At 49.0% G+C, this 14,769-nt stretch overlaps 1 protein-coding gene across 4 annotated transcripts in view; it reads left to right on the top strand.

Annotated features, from left to right (window-relative positions):
* The first annotated feature begins 1,413 nt into the window (after nucleotides 1–1,413).
* USP9X (ubiquitin specific peptidase 9 X-linked) overlaps nucleotides 1,414–14,769 on the top strand; it is a 133,296-nt gene continuing 119,940 nt past the window's right edge. For 2 of the 4 annotated variants that reach the window (XM_066599961.1, XM_066599963.1), the window contains exon 1: nucleotides 1,416–1,760. The gene's annotated coding sequence lies outside the window, so the exon portion shown is untranslated. Of the gene's footprint in view, nucleotides 1,761–2,092; nucleotides 2,244–14,769 lie in introns of those variants that run through there. The other 2 variants (XM_066599964.1, XM_066599962.1) reach the window with 2 other exon arrangements.

A 14,769-nucleotide genomic window follows, 5' to 3' on the forward strand; every position in this document is an offset into this window, starting at 1 on the left:
ATCGGCCCTTGTCAGATATGAAGATGTCCGATGGAGCGCTGTCCTATATAGTATGGCATACATAAGCAGTACAGCCAACATCAGAGCGCTGGAGGGAAATCTTAATGTCCAATGAAGAACGACACTGGATTTGAAATAGTTAATTTTCAAATAATTGCTAGCAAATTCATCAGGACATCATTTTTATGCATTTCTGTTTGTTGATTCCTTGGAATTACCCATGCGCTCTCCCCCAAAATTAAAAAAAAAAAAAAAAAAGCTGGGGTGCGCGCGGGTGGTGGAGGAATTGGATTTGAAAGGGTTAAAGCCCATTAGTGAGGTCAGTAAAAAGGCGTATTGGCTGTCACTACGGCTATGTTCACACCACCGTTTGTCTTACGGTTTCTAGCAGATCCGTAACATTTTAGAGAGCGGATGAGCATATTTTAACGTCTGATCCATTTAACGCACCTGTCAAACACGGATACTTTTCTTTCAGTTTTTATCCGTTTCTGGACATTTCTAAAGGTCAATACTTATTTTTACCCACCTTTTAGGCTAATTTCACACAGGCGAGTGAGCTATTGGGCCGTGACACTTGGCGCGATATCGGTACGGATGCGAGGTGTTTTTGTATCAAAAACCGCCTCCCATGACTATACATACACACGATATAGCGATTCTCCGCTGTGGCTGACCGCTGCGGATATTTCCTATGGGAAACCTCGCATTGCAATTGCATGCACCTAGCACGCCGTGCGATGCTGCCGCCGGTCCCACGGAAAACAATGGGTGATGCCCAAAGATAGGACATACTGGGATTGCATGAAAGAAAACATTGCAGGAAAGAAAAAAAAAAAAAACAACCCAAACTGCTTGTGTAGACGACGCCATTCTTGCAACGCGAGAATCTCAGGTGTGAGTCCTCGCTCTCAGGCCAGCTCTATCGTTCTGCGCATGCTCAAACAAAAACAATCAAAAAGTGGATGTTTAACGGAATAATGACGGATACATTAGACGTTAACGGTAAAGAAGAACGATCCAGTACGCCTTTTTTTTTTTTTCGGGAAAGACAGAAAAAAAGTTCTACAACTTGTGTTATTTCTAATGTAAGAAAAGACAAAAAAAAACCCAAAAAAACTGAAACCTGAGCGCAACTGAAGTGAAGTGGGGAGAAGAGACACAATGTTTCCATTTTCTCTGCTCACATCCTCTCTACAGAGAACCATTGTATCATCATGGAAGAGATGAGACATTAGGAGAGCAGCGCCCCGGGGTTAATGTACCCCAATAGTCCAGAAGGCGCAGCATGCCCGACCCCAGCTCCGCGCCGCTCTGCTCCCGACCATGTGCAGCGCCGTAAGTGAGGTGCCGGCAGTGAGCCGGCGTGTATGTCCGGGCCCGGGGAGGAAGAGGAGGTGGTTGCTGTCGTTGCTGATGATGGTGGGAGAGGAGGAGGTGCTCAGCTGCTGCTAGGGCTCATGACGCAGGAAAAACGCACCGCCGGCCAAAAAAAAGAGAGAGAGACACAGTGCGAGACCGGGGAAGCCGGGGATAATACAACTGCCTGAGCACACGGAGCGCCGCCGGCCGCACAGAGGAAACCGGCGCGGGAGGCGACGTGAAGAACTTGTGCCGCCTGTGGAGTTGCGGGGGGAGCGAGAAGGACTGCCCGCCCGCCTCGTCCGTTATTGTGCGAGCAGCGCGCTCCCATGTGTGTCCGCGGGCGCCCCGGGGTATGAGCGGCTCCCCGGCCGGAGAGGGCGGCGCACAGGCTGGCGGTGAGTACGGAAGGAGCCCCCGGTCCACCTGCCGTCTCCTCCACCCTCTTTATAACATGATGAAGTGTAAAGGAAAATGGCTGACGCCTGTCCCCCCCATCCTGAGTGAGGATGAGCCAGCACTCCGCCGCCGCCGCCTCCTCTCCCGCTTCCTCTCTCCTCCTCCGGCAGCCATTGCTGCCCTCAATCCTCGTCCTGCTGTTATTTATTCCCGCTTAACCCCTGGCGGCCCGGCAGCCGGCATTTCCTCCCGTCGCCCTCCCTCTCTCCTCCCCCTTCTCTTCTGCTTTCTGCCAAACGCCATTACTGAGGTGGAGTGATTTGGAGGGGCGGGTGGGGAGACGTAAGACATGTAGGCCCTGCCTGCAATTACAGGCCTCGCACTCCTATAAATGGCGGCCTGGCGTCCCCGCCGTGAGGCGATCTAACAGGCGGCTCCGTCCTCTGCCGGCCGCCGGCTGCTCTCCGTCCAGTGCCGGGCATGTAAGTAGCGGCGGCCGCCGGTGTCATTGTCACCCCTGTCACCTCCCAGCAGCTGGTGGTGCCCTCGGGGGGAGGGAGTCTTCACCTATATGGGGGCATGTACATGGCCTCCTGACGGGGGCTGCACCTATATATGGGGGCATGTACATGGTCTCCCGAGGGGGGCCTGCACCTGGTATACAGGGGCATGTATATGGTCTCCTGAGGAGGGCTGCACCTATATATGGGGGCATGTACATGGCCTCCTGGAGGGGGCCTGCACCTATATATGGGGGCATGTACATGGCCTCCTGATGGGGGCTGCACCTATATATGGGGGCATGTATATGGTCTCCTGGAGGGGGGCCTGCACCTATATATGGGGGCATGTATATGGTCTCCTGAAGTGGGGATTGTGTAAATAGGGGGTGTCTGCACCTATACAGGGGAATGTATATGATCTCAGGGGGGACTGTGTGTATATAGGGGGGCTTCACCTATATGGGAGCATGTATATGGTCTCCTGAGGGGGCTTGCACCTATACATGGGGGCATATATATATGAGCATGTATATTGTCTAGTGAGGGGGGCCTGCACCAATACAGGGACATGTATATGGTCTCCTGAGGGGGGGGCCTGCACCTATATATGGTGGGCATGTATATGGTCTGAGGGGGATTGTGTGTGTATATAGGGGGGTTTGCACCTATACAGGGGAATGTATATGGTCTCGGGACTGTGTATATAGGGGGGCTTCACCCATATAGGGACATGTATGTGGTCTCCTGAGGTGGGTCTGCACCTATATAGGGGGAATGTATATGGGGGGGGGGGGACTGTGTATATGGTGGGGTATGTATATGGTCTCCTGAGGGGAGGTCTTCACCTCTACAGGGGGAATGTATATGGTCTCCTGAGGGGGGCCTTCGCCTATATACAGGGGCAAGTATGGACATTATGGTCTCTTGTCCTGTACAGCGGCCGCGGAGTGGGAGGCGGCTCACGCTACTTGTTCTCGCAGTACAACAGACCGCCTGCTCGCTGTTCTGCCACGTGAGGCGATTTACGATGGAAGGGTTTATTTTCTTGCTATTTGTTCATTTTACACCGGCGCCCGCTCGCTTATACGGACAACGTGAAAGCTGACCGATTTCTCCGCCTAGTTAGCGGTGACGTCGCTCGCTCCTTCAAATGGTAGTCGGCTTGACTGAAGGCTCCTCGCGCCCCTCTCTCACGGGACGAGCAGCGCGTTTCTCGTTTGCCCCAGCGAGCTGGTGATGTCATCATGGCGCCTGCTTTAGTTGCACGATTCTCACTCCGTAAGGATGGTTTCACATTGGCGAGTGCGATATCGGCGTGAGAAAGTCGTGGCAATATTGCGTACGTGCTGATGAGATGTCGGAGCGGCAGCGAGGCTTTTTCCTGACAATAGAGCGCCGCCGTTTGTGATTTTTCTCGCCAGATAGACAATAGGAGCTTCTAATGGTCAAAACGCATCACATGAAAATCGCAGGTTCGCATGATGCGGCGGAGGCTCCATAGGGAAATGTAGGCGATTGGAAAAAACAAGCGAAAAGCAGACCGCTAGGGCAGGCAGTGGTTGACAAATGTCGCAATATCGCAGGAAAGAAAACCTCGCAGATAGGAATGTAGTCATTGAAAAGCATGGGTTTCGGAACTCTGCATTTTCTTTCGCATCGCGCAATTCTGTCGAACGTGTGAAAACGACCTCAGGCGGCTGTCACACGGGGATTGTATTACTTTCTTTTAACATTGTTTAGTAGGCGTTGTAAACGCCCGCTAAAAACGCTGTACTGAGCCGCCATTAATGTCAATATGGCTTCTCAGACGAACGCTTTAGCGCAGCGTTTCTAACGCTGTATGTTCTGTTTAAGGCCTCATGCACACTGGTGGATTTTTGCTGCAAAATCCGGAGCGGGTGTCATTGAAGTCAACGGAAGCCGTCCTCCCCGCGGGAAAAGCAGGGGTTTAAAAACAAAACAAACAGTATTGCGCATGTCCAAAGGCAAGCCGGGCGGACCATCTGCAGCTCAGAAAGAGAAAAGCAGGTCCGCACTGATGCCAGCCGGGCACAGGGTCAGATTCCACTGCAGGCTCCTGCATTTCTACCGCATCACCTATTGCAATGATGGTGTGTGTTTATAAACGCCCGGGTGAGAGCGGCCTTAGGCCTCATGTCCACGGGCAAAAGAAGAATTAAAATCCGCAGCAGATTTTAACTCTTCTCCTGCCCGCGGATCCGCACCCCATAGGGATGCATTGACCAACCGCGGGGTAGATAAATACCCGCGGATGGTCAATAAAAGTGATTTAAAAAAAAAATGGAGCATGAAAAAATCTGGACCATGCTCCATGTTCGTGCGGGTCTCTCACGGGGACGGCTCCCGCGGGCTTCTATTGAAGACCAAAATCGGAATTTAAAAGAATTAACTCACCCGCAGCGGACCGGGAAGGTCTTCTCTTCCTCACGGCCGGATCTTTCTTGCTTCGGCTCGGCGGATGTGCCCGGCGCATGCGTGCGGCAGGTCGGTAACGTGCCGGCGAAGTGCCGCCGGTGTGACTAGTTCATCCGCCGGCCGAAAAAGAAGATCCGGCCGTGAGGAAGAGAAGACCTTCCCGGCCCGCTGCGGGTGAGTTAATTCTTTTAAATTCCTATTTTCAGCCCTCATGTCCGCGGGGCAGGAGGGACCCGCTGCAGATTCTCCATGTAGGATCCGTAGCGGGCCTGATTTTCCCCGTGGACATGAGGCCTTAGGCCCCTTTTACACGGGACACAGATCTCGTGATTTCCGTTTTCCCAAGCGGGCGAGCTGGGGATGTTATCCTCGTCCGCGGTCTAGATGCACGATTCTCATTCGCTGATCGTTGAGTGCTTCCCATTCCTATGAGACGCAGAACGATTAGTGCTCAAGGTGTACGAGCCGGCGCTGGGTGTTATGGAGGCCAGAACTGAACGATGAATGACAAGCGTATGATTTTTGTTTGTCATTCAGTTGTTGGCTCGTAGTTGAACTGAATGATTATTTTGTGTAAACGGCGCATTAGGTCTCCTGCAGACGGCCGGGAATTCCGCGGCGGGATCTCCCACAGAATTTCCGCCCATGGCCGCTGCCATAAGATTGCATTAGATAATGCAGTCCAATGCACACAGCTGCGGTTTGTCCGCGTGAAAACAAATCGTGGCATGTCCTATTTCTGCGCAGATCTCGCAGAGGCCCGCATAGAAATGTCAGTTGTGACCCGTCGGCTCCACTCTGCGCATGCGCCAGCTGGGAGGCAGCCGGCACAAAGCAGAGCAAGACGCCGGGAGCAGTTGAGCGCCAGGTCACTGCAGGGGCACGGGTCGGATTCCGCTGCAAGAAATCTTGTCTGCAGCAAGTAAGGGCTCATTTACACGACCGCATCCGTAGAACGCTGTGGAAGTCTGTAACAGTTTACCAGTCTGAGAGCTAGCAGAAGCCACGTATGGCAACGAGTGCACCGCGTATGTTATTCACACGAACATGCGCAGTGTTGACTGTCTTATTTTAAAATAAAATTCCCCACTGTGTTTCATAGCGGGGTTACGCATGAAAACGCCGCACATACGCAATATAGTGCATACACTGCCTATGTAAATGTATATAAGGCTTACGATATGTGATATGCTGTGAAATAGAGCATGCTGCGATCTATTTCTCGTGTATCTACACGCTAATGTAAACGGATCAATGAGTCTATTTAGTTTTATTGACCCCATTCACCACGTGGCCGGGCCTTGCCGTCGTAATATGTGCTGAAATCAGTCGTGTGAATGAGCCCTAAAAGTTTTCCTATTCTGCCCTAATGCCATAGTGTACAACTACTGTAGTCTGCCGCCACGGAGGTGCATTGCCCAATACGCTATTAGCATGTTATAATTGGCTTATATTTATTATTTCCTCGTTTCTCTCCACATTTACTTTGTGTTTTCTTAGCTTCTAGGGATTGTCTGGGTTTAGGGGGAAAAAAAAACTAGTGAAGCTTCAGCGGATCGTATCGCCTCCATCATGTCTTCTGCGCTGGCGTGGAATGTGGGCTCTGCTTGTAATCTTTGACCTCATACTATCCAAACTGCAAATACCAAGGCACCAGACTGAAGGATATCAGCTTTCTTGGGCTCTGTCGCGGTTTATAATGGAGAACATAATGCAGCGTGGGGTCTGCCGTATGACTGCCACCACCGGCGCCGGAGGGATTCCATGGACTTGTCTGTGTCACTGGGGTTTTCATTTTAATGGCACCAGTGGTGCTACGTGCAGATGTGTTAGTCTCTGGTTCAGACATGGACACGGCCGTCCAATCCTAAGGACGGGTTTACAGCCGTGTGAGTTTTGTGCGTTGCGAGATACACGAACGTAGACCCCATTGTTTGCATGGGCCATCTTTCTCTTGCAGCGATGTTTCCAGACAGCAATGGTGGCATGTCCTCTTTGCGTGTAAATGACACACGAGAATCGTACATGCAAATGTTCTGTGCGATACAAGTCGCACCCCAGATTCTCGGGCTCGGCTTATCGGTTATGTAAATATGGCTTGAGTGTATATTCAGACGTGCGGCTAAAACTGCCATGGAAACCACATGGGTTTTGTTGTGGTGTTTGCTTACTATAAACTACGGTATAAACTAGTGTGGGTTTTGCGATAGATTTCAGTGCGTTTTTTTTTATTTTAACCACTGTCTGAATACATCCATAGAGCTCCACTCACACAGGCGTATGTCGCCTGCATATTTTTCATGGCTGTAGGTTGTGGCACTAAAAACCCATTGATTTCTATTGGGCCACTCACACTCCCTTTGTTTTTATGAGTATGAAAAAAAAAAGGCAGCATGTTCTATATGGGCGCGCAATGTAGGCTATGGGGATTTAACGTACACAGCAAAAAACGCACATCCATGTGTATGTACTATGTACTGCGTAATACACAGGCATGTGTGTGAGCCTTAGGACTCATTCCCATGAACATATTTTCACTGCATACAGCGCGCGCACAATGTATCCGCGTGTAATAAGTGATGAGTGGAGTTAATGAAAGTACATTGATTTTCATTGATCCATTCACACTTGCGTATATTCATTCAAAAAAGAACGTAGCGTGTTCTATTTTACTGGGTATTGCGCATGTACAGCACTATTGTTCTCTGTGGGTTGCATATTAAACGCTGTACATACGCAATACTTTGTGTGCGGCGTTGAATATGTGACAGAGCGGGAACTTAAAAAAAACAACAAAAACACAAGCACATGACGGTGTGCGTGAGATGTGCTGTCATACGCAGATAGCCGCTTACGTGGCGGTAAAAGGCTGCGTAACACATGCAGTGTATTATGCTTACGGCGGTGTGAAGGAGCCCTTAAGGGCTTATTCACACAGGTGCATTCTCAGTCCCTATTCATGTTTGTGTAACGGACAGCACATGGACCTGCTAAAGCCAATGGGGCTGTTCACCCACATGTCGATTGGTCTGGATTTAAAAACTAAATAAAATCCCAGCATGTCCCGTTGTCTGTTTTCACGGACCAGAGCCGCCCACTGAGGTCAGGAGAGCGCAAAAAATACACGGATGGCATCAGTTCTCTGGTTTTCACTGATCATTGCTTAGTAAATCTAGGGGGGAAAAAACTGATTCCCCCTTAGGTTATTTACAGAAGCGCAAAAAAAGAAGAAACTGCCGTAAAAATAGGAATATGTGCAACCTGTACAGATGTCGCTTTGAAATTGGTCTGTTTTTCATGCATCGAGATTGGACACGTTCATGTGAATAAGGGAAAATCGTAGAAGTTTCTGCCGCATAAGTTTAAAAATGGTTCCGCATGATCCAATTGTCACTTGTACTTTAGAGCAATATCCTTTCAAGCTTTTTCAAAATGACAACTCTCAGCATGCCCTCATAAGTTGGAGGAGTCCTCAGTTGCATGTTGAGATGTTGTTCTGCAAGTGTTTGAGAGCCACAGGGTTGAGTCAAAATACTAACGACGACCTGTTTGTCTGTGCGTGAGTGAGTTTGTAAGTGACTTGCATGCACCACTCCGATCACATGACGGCAACATCATCAAAGGTCCTTCGTCCCCAGTGAGGGAGTTAAATGCTCCGCCCCTGATCACATGACAGTGACATCACCGGTCCTGTAAGCATACGGCTGCTGTCCGGCTAGGTGTTTAATATTCCATAGCAACTGAGGCCCATAATCTGCACAATGATGCAGGACCTTTGACATCACCGTCATGTGATCAGGGGAGAGCACATAAGTCACTCGGGATGAGCGTCACCATCATGTAATCAGGGGAGGAGCATGACCGTGACGTCATTGCAGGTCCATCTCCAGTGCCGTGCTGCTTCTGATCTCTGTAGTATTGGGATGAACAAAAATGGTCATGTTTGACGTTGCTCATTGAGAGAGAACTGCCTGCTGACATCTAATTTAAAGGGAATCAGTCATCTCCTGTTAGTGCTGTAATCGGAGTTACCTATCCTATCTGCTGAATCCAGGGGTGTAATTTTTAGCTGGCTCCCTGTTCCCATGCTGTCACCTGGGAGTCTGCACTCCTCTATGGCGGTGCGTACACACGGACAGTCCTACTGATGGACTGAGTGCAAACTTCCCAGGTAACTTTGTTTATGATGTCTATAGAAGGTGACTGTGCTTGTGTAGTACAGATATATTAGCGCTATGTTCAGTTTATTATGCAGTAAATAACCTACAAAACCTTATGTTAATACCTCACACTGTTCTAAGTATTACATTTGCCTTTTTTCCGCAAAAAAGGATATTTGCCTACTTTGCTTGTTTTTGCGGACCTATGAATACTGATTTTATAATATTTCTGCAAGCGGTGGACATTGTTGAAATAAGGGCTGTGTTTGGGCTGGAAAAGATTTTTAGGCTGTGCGCTTCTGATGTCTTGAAGGAGTAGCTTTTCTTTTTCCCCACTTGGAGGATCCTAAGGAGGGCTGTAAGAGGAACACTCCTATAATATCACTATTGGAAGTTTCTTTATAGACAGGATTGTTCTGGTAATTTGGATTGGTTTAGGCCGAATGCAGACGGCCGGGTCGGATTCCAACTGTGAGATGCGACCCTGTGCCCCTGCAGTGACTGGCTGACCTGTCCAGCGTCTTCACTCTGCGCTCTGGATGTGCCAGCTGGCGCACAGCCTCACATGCGCAGTGCAAAGCGGGTGCGTCAGCGATGACAGTCATGTGAGTTTCGAACTCAAATAGGACATGCTGCGATTTCCACCCTGCGAGCCGAATATCGCAGTTGATTTCCGCTCGTGGGCATGGAAATGCACTTTTCAATGCATGTCCTATGGGCTGTATTTGCTGTGAGATCCAGATTCCACAGTGCAAATACAGCCGTGTGAATTAGGCCTCATACACCCTGAGGCCTCATGCCCATGGCTGGGTCGGATTCCAACTGTGAAATCTCACAGCCGGTGCTCCGGCAGTGACCCCCAGGGACCCATACTCGCCTGTCCGGATCCACAGCGAGTGTCTCAGCTGGCGAGTTGGCGCGCATGCGCAGTTCAGGGCATGACGCGCTAGGCTATGATGCGGATTCCCACGATACTTATGCAGTGCTCGCCGTAGGATGGAGGGCTTCCTTTGACTGCAATGGAAACCGTCCGTGTGATTTGTCTGCACTAAATAGAGCATGCTACGATTATCCCCCGCGAGTGGAAAATCAGTTGATTTCCACTCATGGGCAAGAGAGTCTTTTTAATGTAGGGGAATCTGGCTGCGAATTCTGATCGTGGGCATTAGGCCTTACAAGTTTTGAATCGTAAGGGGGGTTTTAAGATCCTAGAAATAAAGATTGCAGTATACTTTACCAATTCTCTTGTTTACAATGCGGTCATGTGATGCATTGTCACTATGGATGAGATGTCATGAAGCTAGCTGCAGGTTAGAAAGTAGACCGGTGGCACAAGAACTGGTGGCAATCTATAAGGGAGGAGAATAAACAAGCTTAAGCCCTTAGTGACTGCCCTACTTTGTTTTTACATCCTTCAGCTTCAGGACCTGTATTAAGGGAGATTGCACGGTGATCCATACATCATGGCTGCTGGCTATTTCTTACAGTCGACACTTGGTCGGCAACAGCTCCGATAAGCTGTGTGGCTCATCATTCAAATGCTGCTGTTAATTCGGACAGCAGCATTTAAATCCCTCAAATGATGTTCGGAGGTCCCGTACAGGCCCTTGTGATGAGACCGCAGGGGGTCGTGCAGGTGTCATGGCAGCCGGGGGCCTTCTGAAAGGCCCCAGGGCTGTCATGGCAGAATGCCTATCAAGCCATGCCTGTGGGGTGGCTTGATAGACTTCCTGCCCGATTGCAGTATGATGTAACGCTATGGCATTACATCATACTGCAGAAGCAATCAAAGCATCACAAGTTGTTGTTTCCTCTGGGGACTAAAAAAAGAAAAGTAAAAATAGCAATCAAGTTTTACTAATTCTTAAAGATAATAAGTTTAAATCAGCCCTTTTGCTATTTTTATAATAAAATCCAAATAAAACAAAAATACATATTTGGTATTGCTGCGTCCGTAAGGCCCAATTAACACCAGCGGACTTTTGCTGTGGAATTCGTGGCCAGACGCCCACCACGAATTCCACAGCAATGTTTGTCTATAGCATGCAATCTAAAATGATTCTTCTGTGCACACAAGTGGAAAAAGAATCACAGCATGCTCTATTTTTGTGCGAGACTCACAGGGATGGCTTCCATTGCAGTCAATGGCAGCCGTCCGTCCCGCGGCAATTCCGAAATCTTCGCAAATCCATGTCGTCGCCCGCATGTCATTCTCCGCACTGCACTGCACTGCGCGGCGCCAGCCAGCACATCTGCAGTGTATCCGAGACTGGTATATAGGGGTGACTGGCTGAAACTGGGTCAGATTTCGCTGCGAGATCTTGCAGCTGGAATCCGACCTGGCAGTGTGCATGTGGCCTAAATGTCCAATCTTATCAAAGTAACGCATTATTTACCCCGCACAGCGAAAATAAAATCAGAAATGTGTTTTTTGCTTTTTTTTTTGGTCACCCTGTCTCGAAGTAAAAAGCAGTATGTATTCCAAAATGATACGGACACAAACTACGGGACGTCCCGCAAAAAATGAGCCCTCGCCCAACTATGTAAACGGATAAATGAAAGCTATTGCGCGCAGAAGATGGTAGCAGAAAATTAAAAAATTATCTTTTGATAAAAAATACAAGCCGTACTGCAAAAAAAAACAACCTGGTATCGTACTGACCCATAGAATAAAGTTACCGTATATACCGGCGTATAAGGCGACGGGGCGTATAAGACGACCCCCCACCTGTCACCTTATACGCCGGTATACAGTGGAGAAAAAAAAAAAAATTCATTACTCACCTCCCCCGGCGTTCCGTCGCGCTCCGGCAGGATGTTGCTCGCTCCTCGTCCCCGGCGCAGCATTGCTTTCTGAATGCGGGGCTTGAAATCCCCGCTTTCAGAAAGCTAATACACACGCCGCCAGCCATGACATCATTGAATGGCTGTGATTGGCTAAACCACACGTGGCTTCAGACAATCACACTATTCAATGACATCATTGAATGGCTGTGATTGGCTAAAACACACGTGGCTTCAGCCAATCACACTATTCAATGACATCATTGAATGGGTGTGATTGCTAACACGTGCGCCTTCAGCCAATCACAGCCATTCAATGCTGTCATGGCTGCCGGCGTGTGTACTAGCTTTCTGAAAGCGGGGATTTCAAGCCCCGCATTCAGAAAGCAATGCTGCGCCGGGGACGAGGAGCGAGCGACATCCTGCCGGAGCGCGACAGAACGCCGGGGGAGGTGAGTAATGAAATTTTTTTTTACACTTTTTTTTTTTGTATTACCGGCGCATAAGACGACCCCCGACTTCAGACCCGATTTTTCGGTGTTCAAAAGTCGTCTTATACGCCGGTATATACGGTATGTCATTTTTGTTGCAGTTTGTGCACCATAGAAACAAGACACACCGAAAGATGGTAGAATTCCTTTTTTTTTTCCATTTCTCTTCACTCAAAATTTTTTTTAGTACATTTTATAGTACATTAAATAGTACCATTGAAAAATACAACTTGTCTCGCAACAAACAAGCCCTCATACAGCGACGTCAATGGAGAAATAAAGGAGTTATGATTCTTTTTGAATGGGAGGAAAAAATGAAAACGGAAAAGTGAAAAAAAAAAGCTCGGTCACGAAGGGGTAAATGGCGTAAAGTTACAGAAAAACATCTGTCTAGACCTGTGTGTAGTGCTTGAGGATGCAGGTTGCTGACAGGTCAGTGGGTGCAATAAAGGTTACATTTCTGAATGGGGTGTATTCAATGGGAAAAGCATCTGGGAAACCTGTATTGTACTGAATGGCCACTTAACAGTTGAGTGCATGTGTCTATATAATATGGAGTGGCTGGATGGTGTAGTGTGCTACAATTACTGTCCTCAATACAGGAGACTGGAGTTCAAATACTCTCTGAAACCATTACAAACATGTGGTCCAAAAAAACAGTAGCTTGAACACAATTGCACTCATTGTAAAAGAGAAAAATCGAACACCTAGGAGTTGGAATTGAAATTAGTTGATATAAGTGATGACCATATTGGAGCAAAAGGGTAATTTTATTGTGGAAAACTGGATGCTTGAAGGGAGGCTCTAAAACCCTGTTGTACCGCCTCTAGCTTGGATACAAGCTGTGATACGGGCAGGGATAGAGGCTCTAGTACCCTGTTGTACCGCCTCTAGCTTGGATACAAGATGTGATACAGGAGGGCATCGAGGCTCTAGTACCCTGTTGTACCACCTCTAGCTTGGATACAAGATGTGATACAGGAGGGCATCGAGGCTCTAGTACCCTGTTGTATCATCTCTAGCTTGGATACAAGATTTGATACAGTGTGGCATGGATATAAGATGTGATACGGGCAGGCATGAAGGCTCTAGTACCCTCTTGTACTGCCTCTAGCTTGAAAACAAGATGCGATCCGGGCAGACATGGAGGCATATGGGTTCTGTATGGTATCCTGCAGCATATCGGGCTACATTTGCTCTAGCTGAGCCTCTAGATCATGCAAACCCATAGTCTGTTGAAGTTAGTGTCTCAGATGGTCCCATATATGTCCTGATTGTGATAAAGCTGGTGACTGGGAATGCCACGGATGTGTGTCACTGTTGTGCCGACATCATTCCTGTGACCTCCTTGTGTGTGCGGCCGAGCATTATCCTGCTGGAAAAGGCCTCTTGGAGGCCGCCATGAGAGGAACACATGTGGCTTCAGGATGTACTGAACATATCGCTGAGCTGTCATTGTTCCTTGTACCACCAAAAGGGGTGACTGACTGTCATATACGATGGCTGACCAGACGATCACACCAGCAATGCGGACAGTGTGCTGCTCCACAGAAAAGGCAGGATTGAGGTGCTCAACACTAGATTTTCAGACACTAACATGACCGTCATCAGCGCCAAAACTAAACCTGCATTTGTCGCTGAAGACAACCTGGTTCCATTCTACAGCGTCCAGTTTAGTTGTTAAAGCGCCACGCAAATGGACATGATGGTGTGTTAAAGGCAGTACATGTATTGGGCGCCATGAGACCAAATATCCTTTAGTTAGGACAGACACAGGGTCCTGTAACAAATGGTGTTACCTGTCTCTTGATGGCGGACAACGAAATAGTTGAAGCTGCTTGTATTTGTCAGACAATCCTCTCTACTGGTGGTCTGCCATGGGTACGCTGAGCTCGGTCACCTTGTATGTGTGCCCTCACGTATTATTGTACCTCTCCACCAGAGAGTAGTGCTGGAGAGAGCACTGACAGCCTGGTGACTCCCCCAGTACCTGATGGGCTGCACAGATGTCTCCCCTGCAGGTCCTAGAAGGTGAGTATAATTCTCCCCTCTGCTCCCGGCCAAGTGTTGTCCTTCCCGCTGCTGCTGTCACTCTGCCATCGGTCTGCCAAACACCCCAGGGCGGCCCACATGTTAAGTTTCCTGATGCTGCTTGAACTTCCCCAGCCTCCCGCTCAATACGTTACCTCCCCGCTGCAGTTCAGTGTTGCCCATCTGTTACCCGCTGCTACTCATCCCTGCTGCTGTGTCTGATGTTCATCGTTGTTGCTGCTGCTGATCGACGGGATAGGTGTCTGGACCGGCCACGGTCGGACATGCAGTGTGCGCTTAGCTAGCGGTGCCACGACAGTGCCATCGGGCCCTTGCCCAGTGTTTTACCCGTGCCGGCTGCAGCACATATCTACATCATAGTGATGCGGCGGCAGCAGGTCACTGCAGTCCGGCCGTTCCTAGGTCCTGCTACTCCCTGCTCTCCATCTCCCTTCTGTCCGGAGGCAGCGATTGACCAGGTCACATGGAAGGGGGATGCCAGGTACACATTGCAGCATCGTGTAGCATCAGTGTTTTGAGATTTTAGCGGGCCCTGGATGGTTAGGGGTAATTTTCCAGTGAGGGCTACATTATTCACTTTAA

The sequence above is a fragment of the Eleutherodactylus coqui genome, chromosome 4 (genome assembly GCF_035609145.1).
Source record: "Eleutherodactylus coqui strain aEleCoq1 chromosome 4, aEleCoq1.hap1, whole genome shotgun sequence".
NCBI lineage: Eukaryota > Metazoa > Chordata > Amphibia > Anura > Eleutherodactylidae > Eleutherodactylus > Eleutherodactylus coqui.